General features: G+C 42.8%; 1 protein-coding gene across 7 annotated transcripts in view; it reads right to left on the bottom strand.

Moving 5' to 3' along the window:
* The window catches only part of LOC108928010 (receptor-type tyrosine-protein phosphatase mu), a 154,451-nt gene that overhangs the window by 118,356 nt on the left and 21,251 nt on the right, over positions 1-14,844 (bottom strand). The window lies entirely within an intron of this gene.

Below are 14,844 nucleotides of genomic sequence, written 5' to 3'. Positions count from 1 at the left end.
TGTCAAAATCCAAACAATGATGCAGACACAAATAACACATCTTGGATTCTGCTGCATGTGCTGGAATAACACAATTCATCCTTAAAGTAAACAAAAACAAAACATGCTAATGAGCTGGCTATGCTAATACCAGGGACAACCATGGAACACACTAAATCATGTCAAACTGGCCATCTTACTCTGAAATTAATATTAATGCTGGATCATGATGCAAAAAAAAAAAAAAAACAATATCACATAATCCTTACATTTTTACACAACCTCAGTAACAACCCCCTGGGGTTAGTTCCCCCTTACAGCTAACGGGTGCTATTCGATTCCCTAAAAAATGAACCCAAGATATATTTAGACACGTCACAAATACTTTGTCACCTTGTCAGTGTTTGCATGTACGAGGGCCATGTAATTTAAGCGTTTATATTTGCATGCCAAAACAAATCTGTCATCACCTATAAGCCGGCAAAAACACTGTGACATGAAGTCTCTGAACTGAGTTCCTTCGTTTTCCTGGCCATGTCATTTATTCCTGCAATGCTATATCAAAAAAGGGCAACTGGAAGACACTGCATGAAGTTCATCAGTATGCACTGAGCATCGGGATTAAGACACTTAGCAATGACCCATTTTTGTTTTGGACAAGCATTGATGATCCAAGTGTGGTGTGAGGAGAGCAATAATAATTCACATATCTTCTTAAAGGTGAGTATTACTAAAAAGACAGCAATTTTACTTAAAGGTGAACAACCGTTTTCTATCGTTTTCAGTTTTGACATTTTCATGGAGTTCAGCCGAAACCATCTGAATCAATCAAAAATTTTCCAATCCAATATACAAGCAATATTCTTTTTTTGGAACATATCCCTGAATGCAGAACTTCAACAATTGCTTTACATTAACCCGAAGGCTTAGAATGTGCGGAGGGGCAAACAAAACCCACACACTTACACACACACACACACACACACACACACACACACACACAGAACTATAGTAGAAATTAACTACAGAGCAAAACACAGTATGTTTTTTTTTAAAAAAATATATATGGATATAGAAGGGGGTGCGGTGGCGCAGTGGGTTGGACCACGGTCCTGCTGTCCGGTGGGTCTGGGGTTCGAGTCCCGCTTGGGGTGCCTTGAGACGGACTGGCGTCCCGTCCTGGGTGTGTTCCCTCTCCCTCCGGCCTTACGCCCTGTGTTGCCGGGTAGGCTCCGGTTCCCCGTGACCCCGTATGGGACAAGCGGCTCTGAAAATGTGTGTGTGTGTATATGGATATATTAAAAGATTCCAGCATCGAGAGCTCTGTCTATAAGCTACTTCTGGCTGAAAATGGTGTAGCAGCGCTCCCAAACACCAGTGTGTATCAGTGTCCTCCTTGGCGCCGGGCCCAAGTCCGGCTACATGGGCCACGTACCTCGGCAGACTTCTACCTAAATCCAAGGGCCAGTTACTGCTTTAGCCTGTAGCGATGGTTCTAACTTTCCGTTTCTCGAAATGAACACAGCATGCTTTGACTTACCAGTTACCAAGTGAGGGTAACTTTGAGAAATCAATGTGGGACTAAAAGTGGTCGACACACCCCCTCCACCCTCCCCAGAAACCAGCCCTCAAACAGACCTTACAAGGCTAACACAGAGTTACAGCTGGCAGGACAAAAAAAGCTTTTATTGTCTGATATTTAAATCGATAAGAGCTCGACACACTCTGAGCTACTGAACGGAAGATGGGAGTGGGGTGGGGGTTCCTCTCAGACTGTCATGTGTCTTTTATTCATTAGGAGCGCCGGGCTCTCGTGGCTGTCTAATCCTGTGCCGATATCATCGATTCGGCCAAAGCGGCACGCTGACATTAAACCTAAGCTACACGTAATGGCAAAGAGCGGGAGGTGAGAAGGGTGAGGTGGATGTTGGGGGCGCTGGAAGTTTGGATCTAAAAAAGAAGGGAAAAAAAAGATCTTTCTAGCTCAACGAGCTGCTCTTCCTCGCTAATTGGAAACGCTTGTTAGTTTCATTTTAATAATTGCCCAAGAATGAAGTGACAGGTTTAAAATCCCCTCTGCGTTATCTGCACAGGCAGACTCTGTCACACACATCACACCGAGCGTATCCACCAATCACAAGTCCTCCTCATCGCTGCTCCCGGGGTTAAGATTACCGCACGGCATGATTACATCTAAACAACTGCCAAGTAAACACTGAATTTACTCTTCGTTTGGCTGTGCTGCAGATTCGATGCGTTTAATGTTTCTCCAGTGATAAAAGGAAAAACTACACGTCTCACGGGCTCTCACATCTTTAACAAAAAGCCACCATGTGGAACAAAATCATGGAGGTTATAGATATAAGATTAGTCTATTCTCACGTAGCTTGTGACCAACCGTAAGGTACAACAAAAAGCCCTTAATAAGGCACCAGGTGGTGTGTTGCTTATGGACCAAACCCAAACTGCTCCAGTAAATTAACCTTCTGTGTAAATAGGCATTAAACAGGTAAAATGTTGCTACACATAAACTTGTGACAAATCATCATAATATATTCAAGTTTAAACAAGCTGAATTCCCTAGAAACTGGCAGTCTACTCAGAGATTTCTTTTAATTATGGTCATGTGAGCTATTCTTCTTTCCAGCCATACAGCAGGGCTCTCATGCTGATGGGCTTTCTGCTCTGATGCAGGAAGAAATCCTTAAAAGTTTCACAGCAAGTAAATAAAATCCTCTAAGGGTTGAGACACTACTTTTCCAGGCTATGTCACACAAAATAAGACGTGTCCCAAGGGGTGGGAACCGTGAGTCAAAACTCTAGCATGGTGATTCAGGGATGAAAATTAACCACTTCATAAATGCACAGGTAATGTAGTTAATCGCCATCTACATTAGATGTCTAACTGTTCCTACATATTTGGCAAAGAAATGCATTGTAATGCGGTCGACACCAGAAGTTCCCTCTGTAAACATGCGGATGACTTGTGAAGAGTTTGATTTTCTCCCACTTGAAAAACTGACATCTGATTTGCATGAGCATTCTAATGAATTGTGGAATATCTGAACACCCTTCTGGAAGTTACTAGAAAGTGTACCTGGTCACACCTATGATATACTGTAACCTTGTGACCCTGAGCCCTCGATCTTTGTACGTGGAGATATTTGCAGTTTGTGTACCGGCGTCTCTACCCGTACGCTGTCGTGACCCTGTGCTGTTCATAAAACCAATATAAAAATGAAGGAATAAAAGCACAGGTAAGTTCATTTTAGTTTGGAGAAACAGAAATAAATAAATAACATAGTCAATGTGCAACATCAAATACCATGCCTCTTTAGCTTGTTTTTCCATGCTGGCATCTAGCAAGCGGTAAATCTGAACATAACCAACAGCAGCTTTAATTGATGCCCCAACAAAAGACTGAAAAGCACTTTCTGGGGCATATCACTGAAGAAAGGCCCTTGGGTGGGAGGGCTTTTTGGGCACCACCCCCCTCTGTCCTCACGATCGATATGTCCTTCAAGTCAACATGCCGCTTTCCTGGGAAACAAAATAAAAAAGGGCTAAAGGATATATGATATTTGCAATTTCAGCTGATTCTTCCATGAAAGCACACAACGGTCTTCCAACATGCTGTGCATTTAAAAGAAACCCATCCTTTTTTACCGCATTGAGCCACTGGCCACAATCAATGTGCTTCCCCTTACATGTTGAAACCAATTTCTCCTAAAGATTTCAAAGATAGACTTGGAAGAGCTGTCTTTGCACCAAATGCTGCAGAGGAAAAAGTTTTATACATAAAAGAACCCGAACTGGTTGGGTTTGCAAGCCACGGAAAGCCTATAAGGCTGAACGGGCCTCGTAGTGGGACATTCAACAGCTCTCTACTAATGCACTGAAAGTCTTGTGTTAAGTGAAACATACACTGCAATGTTTAAAATGGAAAGCAAGCACATTATTAAGTTAGCCTTTGTCCACCTCCTCCACAATAACCCAAATGTTTAATTTGCAGCAACCAAATACTGAGCCATCCTACAAGAGAACGTTACCGTCTTATTTCTACTTCATCTGATGCTTTTCTCCAAAGTGACTTATTATATAAAGCTACCTGCAATTACCTTTACCCATTTATACAGCTAGGTAATTTTACTTGAGCAATTTATTGTAAGTACCTTGCCCAAGAGTACTACAGCTGGAGGTGGGATTCAAACCTGCGGCCGTTGGGTCCAAAGGCAGTAGCTCCAGATACAAGGCTACCAGCTGTCCCTTAGCATAAACACTGCATTAGGGAATGTAGGGGAAGTGCTGTCAAAGTCAAATCATGGCAACCACTTGCATGGTTTGAACAGTAAAAGAGGTTATGAAATTGGTTTACTATTCTCTCCTTAAACATGTCTTTGGACTGTGGAAGGAAACCCATACAAAGTCCAAACAAACTAAGGAAGCTGGACTGAAACCTACGTCCAGAAGCAAGGCTCAGAAGCTATGAGGTACCAGCGCTACCTGCTGTGCCACCAGGTCACACACTTTGAATGTGAGTCGAAGAAAGCAGCACACTTGCTCCGTGCCTTAGTTCCGTTGGATTTCTTTACTGCAGGAAGGCATCCTGCCACACAGCTGTCCTCCCACCTTAGTCGGGGGGGGATCAGCATCTTTCGCACGCAGTGTTAGGTTGTGCACCTGGATATGTAGCACCCTGAAGACAAGACACCTAAGCTGTGAAACTGGTTCTGGAAAAACATTGTTTCGTTTGAGATGAAAGGTCAGAACATGAGGTGTATGAGTGTTTCAATGGTGAAGAGGCTACAGCTAATAGAACGTAGGCCACAAAATTTCCGGTACTCTATTGCTCACGTGGGCTCTGATATCAAACAACTGAGCACAACAGTATGCTACAGGAAACACAAGACACAAGGAGGACAGTGAAGAGGACAGGATGGGGAAGGGGCTCCTTTATGGCCACAAAATCACCCTTCCCCTGCACCTCCTGGGTCGATCTGTAACGGGGTTCTTCAGTGGTCACGGTCGCCGCGGGACCTCAGTTCATCCGTTCACCAAATGATTGATCAGCAGCCACCTGGCACGGCACCGCTGTGGCACGAGTGCTTTCTGCTCAATTAGCCTGCAAGGTCTGCAGTCTTTTTAATGAACATCTTGTCTCCTCATGTCCCTGAAGATAGAAACCACAACGCAGCCTCAGGTAATTTAAAACCACTGTCACCTATGTGGGCCCGCAGCTGGGCTGCAAATCCTGCCGCTAAACCCATATTAGGGCCGATGGGCCATTTACCGCAGCCTTATTTCACTTATCTGTCAGCGTCTCATCCGCAGACCACACATTCACACAAGCTCGTGCGCGTGTGTGTGTGTGTGTGTAGGCCTGTTTAGGGGGCTTTGAACTCTGGAAAGGATTTAAACAGTCAATCTCAATATCATTATCAATGGCCATGCACTGCTGTCTACCATTGATTTGGGGGAAATAAAGAAGTTAGAAGAGAGATTCCCATGGATAATCCTTTTCCTTGCCTGAGAAGCAACGGAAGATGCAGCTGGCCTGGGAAATGAAAAGGTGGTCTCTCTATTGGCATATTCAAGCACTGATGAATTATTACCTTCTGGTCAATACACTGTTGTACAGTTTTCATTAAGTGACTTTTTTCCACCTGAAAATAGTTCAAATGCACACGCCTTGTAGATCCTGACTGTAATATTGAATTAGCAAAAATAGAAAATAAACACAAGGCCACCACAAATGGAAGAAAGAGTCCACTGCAAATATGATCTGAATTATCAATCGCAAGTGCTTTGAATTTATTTCAGAACCTTGTTAATATGTGCCTTAACCATTTATTGTAATGTAGTGTTAATGACAATTACACAAACATGAAGATATATTCTGAAACAAAAACATATTTCATGAGCAACCAATGTAACACTTTTCAATATCAGAAAGTTTTTTTTTAAAAAAAAAAAAAAAAAAAAAAAAAAAAAAAACCACTGTTGACAAAGTAGCATGCAAAGAGGATCTGCTGCATTTGACCTGTGTTCCCTTAAGTCACCCAGGAGTCGGGTGGCACGGTGCCACGTTGGGCAGCTCTGGTGTCTCACAGTATCTGAGATGAAGTTCCAAACACTGAGCTGAGTTTGCGTGCAGTTTTCACGTTCTCCCCGTGTTTGTGTGGATTTCCTCCAGGTGTTCCTGTTTCCCCCGTTGTCCAAACATATGTGATTCATGTGAACTGGTGACTCTAAATTGCCTTTAGCAGGTGAATTTGCAAGTGAATGAGTATGTGAGAGACTGCCCTGTGATGGACTGGCGTTCCATCCACACCGTTCCGTGTCTCACACGCTACACTTCCGAGATAGGCTCAAGACCACTGCTACCTCGCAGTGGACAAGAGGTTTCAGATAATGGGTGGATGAATAGGTGACCGTTATCCCACTGAAGTACAAGTTGACGCTGGCATCAACACAGTAACTAGTTACTCCTCTCGATGAAATGTCTGAAAGATGAAAAGTAAACTGAAATGAGCATTAATAAATAAATCAGTACTACTGGGGGTTCACGCAATATAAAATGTCTGCATTCAATCAAGCAAACCGCTGGGGGCTACCTTTTTCATATTCAACTCGTAACATTAACGAGTTGTAACATTAACATTCAACAATTCAAGGGTTCGCCGATTCTGTCAATAACAAGAAACTCCAAAATGCATTACGATGAAAAATGTGACCTGTGGAGTATGGAGGACCAATGAGCCACAGAAAGGATGTAATTAATCATGGTATGCTCACATCCACACAGTAAAGCTAATGCAAAATAATGCTAAAAATATAGCCATGGCGACTTTTTTTTTTTTTAAAAAAGCTGACCCTATAAAGGCATGTGAAAAGGCCTGCCGAAGGAGAAATATGAGCTACCGAGTGAAAATTGTGGTAGGTCACAACACAATTCAAAAGACAGAGTTACAAAGCAATGTGGAGATGAGCGCAGGAGGTGAAAACCACGTACGGCCGCTACAAATAGTGCCATCAGACAAACCTTTAGCTCAGAGAGATTCGCCGCAATTCTTATATTTCACTGCCCTCTGGATAATCAATACATTCAAATCATTCTCATATGCTAAGGAGAAGTCACTAAGGGACACTTGAGTGGTCTGCACAAAACAGCTGTGCTATCAAGGTTAAATATTGCGGGAGGCAGAGTCCAGCCCTGGAAACAACAATGGCTGCCATGGCCAGGCAGGGTCGCTGTGCACGCCGCAGGGAGTCCGGGGGGGGGGGGGGTATTCCCACCACACACCAAAGTAAAGAGGGCTCATCAGGCTATCGCTCGTTCGCGAAGGGCAGGGCCAAACTGCTACCCATCACAGACAGGGCCCTGAGAATACAAGAAGTGCCCATGTAGCCATGAAAGAGTCCCATCATGTCCTCAACCGTTTGAGAACAGGGCCTGAGCTGCATTTCATCTCGGCGTTTACGCACACACGAGCAGGAGGAAAAAAAAAGAGACAAAACAAAGACTGGTCCCAGGTAGAGCATGCGAAAACGCTGCCATCTCGGCACAGCTGAGCTCCACAAGTTCACTTGAAATCCCTTCGACGCAAAACAATTTGCTCAGCATCCTCACGTAATAACTGATAGAAGAAGAAGAGGGATTCAGCGCGCGAACGAGTTCATGGAGGCCAGTATCAAAATCAGGTATGGCTGAATAACATTCAAGAGATATAAGCCAAGTATCCTTTTTAAAGCACAAGCAATGATGATGGATGACTGCGTGTCGTTTCAGAAGTCTGCCAGTGCATGTCTTGCGCTCACTTGTGCAGAGCACGCAACTCAGTTCCAATCGATAATTACACTTAATCAATCTCCATTTTTGTATAACCTGACACCATGCAATTAAGATGAATGTCTCGTGGAATTTTGCCTGAAAACCACAGTGAGGGAAAGGACATTGTTGACAGTGGATAATGACACCATTTTGCGATGTTGTACTGTGTGGTAAGTCCTCATGATATTGCTGTAACTTATTTTGTTGTGTTTTTTTCTTAATGTTATGTCACGCCGTCTTCTGTCCATATGTCTGGACCCATTTGTATTTAAGCAACGTGGCTCTGAGGCGACGTCTACGTTTTTTGGTTTAATTAACGTTGACCTAGAAGATGGAAGATTTCATTTGAGAAAGGCACTGAAGCAGGTCCCACGTGGACAGAGGTCTTATGGTCCAAAAACTGCGAAGACTCATGAACACATCCTTTCTGTGGAAACGCACATAGCAGCTTCTACCACCTTGCTTAGTGATACACTTCACTCCATTGGAGAACTCAGCATGGTGGCTACATGCAGCATGGCGGCCCAAGCATTTACAGGCATCTTTGCAAAGGAAAACACACATTCAGGGCAGCAAAAGGAATGTCTCAACAAGATGACATGAAGCCTGTGCTGTCCACTACGCGTGGCTACTGCCGCACTCTGCATGAAGGGGTTCGAGAGCCAAAACATTCCGACACATGTAGCTATGTCCATTATGATGACAAGTGGTTTGGAAAATGTTCCTCTTGATACCCAGTGCATTCACAAGTGTGTTTGGGACACGGTTTAAGGTGGCTGGTGGCAGTCACTATGTGTGTGCTGCTTCTGAAAGACTACTGGTCTCAGCGTGGAGACACAGTATGTCTCAGATTCTGGTAGGTTATATGAGGCCACCTTGGTTCTTTGCCCTCTTCCTTGGACACCTTCTTCTGAAACACTGTAAAGCTCTAGAAAAACTGGAGAATCACGGTATTACGTCCGTGCACAGGCTTTTGGTATGTTTTGTTACTCCCTTCTGTGTTTGTGGTTTTTGCTTCCTATACAGGTCCGTTGTCTACCGTTGGTTCTCAACCCTATCCATCGTACGTCCTGCTGTCACTTCCTCCACCTGGACCAATCACCTTCAGGCTACACCACCTTAAGAAACACCACCATTTTCCAAGTGAACCCTAGACTATTTTCCCATGGTGCTTATGTTTGGCTTGTGTTTGATTATGGACTCTGTTCCTTATGTGTCTGCTCAGTCATTCATTCTTTGGCTTACTGTGACGATTAGTTGTTTACTGACTGTGTGGTGTCGTCTTGGGGAAAAAGAGGACAGGTAAGCCCATCGCAGGACCTACATATCCAACCTTAGGTTTCAGCAGCCTGTCTGGACACAGTGTAGGGAAGAGGTGGGTGTCACCCCCCTCTACTTCAGGTTTTTGGCAGATAGAATAGCTTAGTTACGGCATCACAGATGCTTAAGACACTTTTGTTCTGTTTTCTATAGCTATAGTACTCCACCAACTTGAGACAGTTTGGTTTACCCAAGTTCTTTGCATTGGCACAATCTTAGTTTCTCTTTCCCCTGGAAAGTGACTGTTTTTATAAATACTGTAAATATTGAAAATGCACTCACCTGAACATCTGCACCAATTAGCACAACAAAAAAAAAATGCACTTCATTCTTGTATGTGTAATTCTGTTGGCCCTTTCCTACCACTGGTCACCATTCACTTAATGTTACACCCTCGCTACTCTTACATGCCTAGGGATACAGCACGAATATTTCATAGGCCTGAACTTACAAATCTTTGAAAGACTTGGACAGTTTACATTTGACTTCCTTCATACACAATTAAATACAGGAGACGCTGAAAGGGTAGTTCCACAAAAATTGCAAAAGTATCAAGTGTACGTACTCTTTCTGCTTTGATAAATGACTTCTCTGTCTATGAATTTGCACAAAACGATTAAATAATTCAACAGGAGCAAAGGATGAATGGTAATGCTTCTTTATCACTTATCTTTTACTATAATCAGAATTCTAAAATACTGAGGGTAAGACCTCGTACTCCCTTTATTGCTTTAAAACACACAGGCTCAACTTTCCCATGATTTCAACTTTGAAACTACTGAGTTCAGGGCGATGACAAAACAAATGTCGTATTTGTGGGGGGGGGGGGGGAAACCTGAATAAAATTTCAGGTCATTATCCTTTCTGTTTCAAGGTGAAAGTGAAAAGCTACTATACAAATGTGAACATTTTTACGTTGAAGACTGGGTAGCTTAGACATTTCCATGGAAAAAATTCACAAACACCCATTTGTTACCCTAACCTCAAAAAAAAAAAAAAGAAAGAAGAATTATGCCGAAGCATGTCACTTTCGCATTTGGAGGAAAATAGAATGCTTCCAATGTATGGGTGTAGCCTTTATGCTCTTTTTATTCCTGTATTTTCATTCTGCTAACCGCGTGCAGAGCTCCCCTGGGCTGGAGGAGTCTGGGTCTTTGTTCTTCAGAAGAAGACTTACAGCTTCAAAGAGAAATTAGTCTTTTTAATAGCTAGATGTCAAATCTACACTTCTAGCTGCTTTGGTTGTCTGAGCTTGTTTTAAGTAAGCCTAATGTCATTTTTCATCGGGTAAAGGGACCCAGCTGCCAACAATGAAAAGCTACAAAGGGAAATGGCCATCCACTTTTCCACTGCTTAAAAAAATAGAATATATACAATTACAATTAAAAGAGCTAGATTAAAAAAAAAGCTATACCCTCACTCACTCACTAAAATAATAGTCTCTCTCCCTCTTTCTACGAACACATTTCCAATGTAAAGACACAAGCGGATGACGAAACATTCTGCTGGACAGGAGTGGACATCAGCTGAAGAGCACTTAACGTCTGGTTCTGCATCCCATTATTTAGTTTTACCACGAATGATGCGTTTTTACTCTTCTGCTCATAACACCACGCTACTAGGGAAGGAACAAATGTGGATAAAATAGCAATGAGAAAACAGTGAAATGAATAGCCTGCTCAGCACTCGGGGCTGTAGCTGGTGAGGCAGACTTCACCGTGGAATGGAAGAAGCAGACGCAGTCGCAGACACAAAAATCATGCATCACCGGTGCTGCCCACTTCCCCCGCTTGCCTCACACTGCCCTGACAGAGAGGAGCTTGATGGATGTTTATTTTTGTCCAAATTGATTCACTACAAGGCCACGGCTCAATACTGAGAGACACGAGAGGTGATTTATTTCTGGCCCGGCCTGACGGAAGGAGCGCTGGCAACAATGGCTGGGGGCCCCCGACGTGCCACAGTGAGCTGGGCGGCCCTTTTACACTCGCCCCTTGGTCTCGGGAAAAAGGAAAAATTTGCCCACGTCAACAGGCCAGGAGAGATTTGCCAAACCACAGACCGCTGAGAAAAGTGGGCTCTTCTCAAAAACACAACAAGCTGTGCCGCCGTCTCCTCGCGTTCTTCCAACACTATTTGTCGGGCATACGAGTTACAGTGCCAGGAACAATTCCTCCGAGAGTCAAAATACAGGGGAGAAGAAAATTCATTTGATCTTACAATCACAGAAAACAAACAAGGAAATTAAAACACTTTGTTGTCTCTTTTTCAGATCTGGGTAGAGTCCTTGCTCTACTTTGAAAGAGCAGGAAGCGTTCGAGGCTGAACGCTAATCTGAGTGCTTCGCAGCATTTTTCAGTCAGGCAAACGGATTATACCGGCAGGACCACTTCTCATCAGGAAGCCACTGGTGGTCTCCTAAAAGGAGTCTAACCTCACCCAAAAAATACATATACCCAGCTGGTTTACACTCTAATATAATGGTCTTCAATCCTCTGCCATCAGACCTCTCCAGGTGATTCAAAATGCTACAGTTCAACTTGTTTTTAATGTGTCAAAGCGTTTCCATGATTCTCCACTCCTCACCTACGCATTGGATTCCAATATCAGGCCACATCATGTGCAAGACTGGTTACAGCTTACAAGACGTCCAAGGAATTTCCACCCCAACACCCATAAGGCCTGGTCACCCCTTGTGCCCCAGAAAGACTAGCAAGTTCTTCCACCTCTGACCACTTATTTCATGGCCATGCACGAGAGGTCTAAAATCAGAAGTCCACAAGTTTTCGGTTTTTGCTCCAATGTAGTGCAATGAGTTCCTTCTCTCACTCGGAGCTGCTGGACCTCTTTCAAGAAGGGTCTCAAAATGCAGCTCTTTCTGACCCACTTCTCTCCTGAAATGCTTCATAATACCCCACATCACAATCTCCTTTGTATTTCTTACTCCACATTCTGTTGGCAGCTACTTCTGTAAATTGCACAGGCAAAAACAGTAGTACTGGACAAACTTACCGTGTTTGAAAAACCACATCTAAGTTTAGAACTTTGTTCTAAAAGGCACTTTTCTTTACAGAGTTGCATGTTTCTTTGGAACAAATCGTCTGCTAATTGAATAAATGTACGTAAATGTAAAACAGTCATGGCATTGTGTCTATTTCAACCTAACAAAATTTTCCAATGAACATTTATCGTACATACTTATATATATAAAAAATATTATATATACACAAATTTAGTTTCTTTTCAGCCAGGTAGTATATGGCAGGAAAGCATGACTGACAAATCAAACTGGGAAAAAATGCATAAAGAACAGAGGCCAGCAAGCTAGTAAAACCTACATGGGTCAGCCTTTGTGAAACGAAGAATTACTGTCAGGTGTGGCTCTGGAAGCTTTAATCCCATTGCAGACGTTCTCAGGGCTCCCATCAGTCCTCCGAACCAAACATCAAACGCACGGCCCTTTGTTTCACAGCTGACCCACATAAATCCCATGCCCAAAATATCCAGGGAAAACTCTTGCCCGACTTAATACCCCTTGCTGGAGGAGCGGTCGGTGGAACCCAGAAGAAATGCATTGATAAGCTTAACAACCTCGTCAGATGCGGATGCTTCAGCCAGGCATGGGGGGGGGGGGGGGGGGGGGGGGGGTCCTAACAAGAGACTAGATGCCTATCTGAGCCCTTGCTGGCCATTCTGCCCTGAGAAAGTGCAGCTCAGGGGATGCACTTATGCAGCCCTTACATTATTGCCACTGAAACATAAGGATGGAATGGATTCAAAACTTGTGACTGAATCCACTAACCTGAGGTGTCAAACAGCTGTGGGTTCATTCGGCAGTGGGCTCTTTATACTGCCACTGGAATATTGCATCCTCATCATCAGCACCACTGTCAGCAAGTTGGCACATCACACACTCAATTCATTGTGGCTTTTTGGAGGCGTTTGCAATCATTTCCCTTCACGTTTATACGCTATTCAACTAAAGGTTCGTAAGGAGTTCTTACCAACAAGAAACAGAAAAGACACAATCAACAAAAGATTTAACAAAGAGCTTGATTACAGTGGTGGATACGGCTTCAAAAAAATTCTTTGGTTTCCATGTAAGGGTGTGGTTATCGATGATGGCTGTGTTTATCATCATCATCACATTAGCAACCATGCAGTTTCGAGAAGGTTTTGGCAAGTAAAAGTACCTCTAGCGTGGTGTTTCAGCCCTGAATTTTTGGTTCTGTCAGCTTGTGTCGATGAAAATCTATCAGAAATTCTCTGGACACACTGAGCACAACCCTAAAGTGTATTAATACATAGCAACAACCTCAAAAAAAATTCTTGGGAAAGCTGGACAGTTAAACCTCAAGACTCCTCCCTCCCATAATCCCTGGCAACTGGAAGAGGGATTCTGCAGGGAGCCATACAAGAGGCCTTTTTCTATCTCACAATATATCAGATGTGTCAGTTTTCAGTTCCCACATATCATCACATTTTGGCACAAATGACAGCTAAATGCTTGCAAGTAAATTCAGTGGAAACAGTACAATGTGCTTACACAAAGCCATAATAACAGCTGTGAAAAGTAATATTTCACACCTAGTTTACGTTTCAAAAAATCTGATGTTAATTTCAAATAATCTGGTATTAATTGATCTACAAAGCCAATGCTTCTTAAAACCAAATTATTTTTAATTGTCATCTCAAATTAGAGTATCAGAGCTCATGACCTATTTTCTCCCCAAACACACACTGTGCTCCACCAACAGATATTTTAATTACATCAGCGACTATGCACTGGCTATGTATTAATACATTCTTAATTTCAGTGGATCCGCACTCCTTCTCATTATATTCAGTTGCGGATAAATCCAAAGGTAACATCTTGGCAAACAGACTGAGGATTACATGCACGGATTTATGAGGAAAAGCATCTTTCTGCGATACATCATGGTGGTTTTAGAGCAGTCTTGTGTTGTCAGCCTAGTGAAATCAGACACTTCAACATCTCCTGTTTATAGAAAATGGGAGAAAACCTAAAATTCATAGATGATGTGCTGTAAACCTTTGTAAAAAAGTCTTTCATGTGCGCGTTACACAATACGTGCGTGTAATTTCAAGATGCATTATTTTCAGGGAGCAATAATAAAAAAAAAGATTAGCGAGTGATCCTTCATTCACTGAAGCCAATTCCAAAGATTACCAAACATGTGATTTACTGAGATTATTTCTAATATTAACTGTATTCCAGGATTAAGACGTACTTGTGTCTGTCACAATTAAAACACACAGGTTCAGATTCCCACATGGCAGGCAGTGTCTTCACAAAATGTTTAACGAGTTCGACCATCGTGGAACTGGTAAAACTCATTCTGTGGGAGGGGGTATGGGGAAGGAAACGCAGAATTTTGTGGAACCGCAAAGGTCAGAGCCTTTGCTCGGGTCACAAACACATAAATTCCAATGACTTCTGAGCATGAACATGGATAATAACCAACCACCTGGTAACTCATTAAAAGGAGAGCTGCTAACCTCACCAATTTTTTTTTTTTTTATTATTATTTTTTAAAAAGCCTAGCGATACAATGAAGTTATTTAGATACAAGATTCTTGTAATTCTTCTCAATGATGGAAATAAAGTGCAGGCTTCAGAGAAGAGCATTCATTGCTCATTTATTCATTTTCTCACATTTTCTTCCAAAGTACCTATCAATAGCAGGGTAATG

Source organism: Scleropages formosus, chromosome 7 (genome assembly GCF_900964775.1).
Source record: "Scleropages formosus chromosome 7, fSclFor1.1, whole genome shotgun sequence".
Lineage (NCBI taxonomy): Eukaryota > Metazoa > Chordata > Actinopteri > Osteoglossiformes > Osteoglossidae > Scleropages > Scleropages formosus.
This window is presented reverse-complemented; position numbering and strand designations above follow the sequence as displayed.